Raw genomic sequence first — 1,909 nt, 5'->3', positions numbered from 1 at the left:
GGAAAGTGGACTGCTACGCAGCCCGGGGCAGGAAACTCCTGTCTTTGCCCATGTCTCGGTAAAACAACAATGGCAAGAACGTCACTGATGCCCGCTAATAGCTCCGCGTTATGGTGAGAGTCAGCGTTAACTCTTGGCTGGGGGCAGCACCAGAGCGGCAGCTGCAGTGGCCGGGGGGGTCGGTGTATCACGGCATCACGGAATTGTCAGAGTTGGAAGGGTCCCCTAGAGATCATCTGGTCCAACTCCCCTGCTAAAGCAGAAATGCCCAGAGCACATTACTCAGGACTGCATCCAGGAGGATCTTGAAAATCTCCAGAAAAGGGGACTCCACCACCTCCCTGGGCAGCCTGTTCCAGGGCTCTGTCATCCTCACCCTAAAGAAGTTCTTCCTTATATTTGAATGGAACTTCTTATGTTCCAGCTTGTGCCCGTTGCTCCTTGTCCTATCACAAGCCTTGTGACAGCAGCCTTGTCCCAGAGTGATTGCTTACTGGAGTAGAAAAAAGACTAGAGGAGAATAAAAAACAGGATGCTACGACCCACAGGGGTCTATCAGTCACAGGACGTACACGTTGGTTATGATTTTATATAACTGATTGTGCTGCAGGCAGCCGCATCTTCCCCCAGGGCAAAGACACCCACACTAGCTGTTACGTCCTCAAAAACTCACCAATGAAAAAAGCCAAGAGTGCAAAGCAAAAGCCTCCTCCACTCCTAAACAAGACCCATGGCTTTAAGTTGGTTGGTGTCGTGGTTTGGCCTCAGACAGCAACAAAGGACCACATGCAGCCGCTCGCGCAGAACAGAGTCCACACCGCCACCGAGGCCGTGAGGGGAAAATCGGAAGCTGCTGAGGTCAGTTCTGGTCCCTGCTGTCCCTGCTTCACTACTCGGTTTTTCATCAGTCCATTTGTCATTAGTTCGGGTGCTTTTTACTATAGTACAACCAATAGCAGTCACCAAAATGAGATGTACAGTGGCATGATCATTTAGCAATTAACATCATACAGTTTCATTCATTGGCTATTCTAGCCCAAAATCAGGTTCCTGTGTGGTACTCACTGAACTTCCCCATCCTTCCGCATCACCCAGCAAGTGCACCCGGGTCCTTGAGCAAAGGCAATCCCACGGACAGGTTTGCCTTTGCCTGAGGCAGGACTGACCCAGACTGTCTTCCCTAACATATTCTTCATGTGCACTACGGGGACTCTGTCTCCCTCCACAGTACGTGGGGGTTTAGACTGGGCAGGGCCAGCTCGGTTGCTAGATCCCCTGGTGTTAACTAGCCAGGTAGCCTTTGCTAAATGTGTATCCCAATTTTTTAAAGTCCCACCACCCATTGCTCTCAGTGCAGTTTTTAACAGTCCATTGTACCGTTCTATCTTCCCAGAGGCTGGTGCATGATAGGGAATGTGGTAAACCCACTCAATACCATGCTCTTTGGCCCAGGTGTCAATGAGACTGTTTCGGAAATGAGTCCCGTTGTCCGACTCAATTCTCTCTGGGGTGCCATGTCGCCACAGAACTTGCTTTTCGAGGCCCAGGATGGTGTTCCGGGCAGTGGCATGGGGCACAGGGTATGTTTCCAGCCATCCAGTGGTTGCTTCCACCATTGTGAGCACATAGCGCTTGCCTTGACGGGTCTGTGGAAGCGTAATATAATCAATCTGCCAGGCCTCCCCATATTTGTATTTCAGCCATCGTCCTCCATACCAAAGGGGCTTTAATCGCTTGGCTTGCTTGATTGCAGCGCATGTCTCACATTCATGGATGACCTGTGCAATAGTGTCCATGGTCAAATCCACCCCTCGGTCCCGAGCCCATCTATATGTAGCATCTCTCCCTTGATGGCCTGAAGAGTCATGGGCCCATCGAGCTAAGAATAATTCGCCCTTATGTTGCCAGT

This window comes from Calidris pugnax, unplaced genomic scaffold, assembly GCF_001431845.1.
Source record: "Calidris pugnax isolate Ruff unplaced genomic scaffold, ASM143184v1 scaffold250, whole genome shotgun sequence".
Taxonomy (NCBI): Eukaryota; Metazoa; Chordata; class Aves; order Charadriiformes; family Scolopacidae; genus Calidris; species Calidris pugnax.
The sequence above is the reverse complement of the archived record's forward strand: the minus strand, read 5'-3'. Positions refer to the sequence as shown.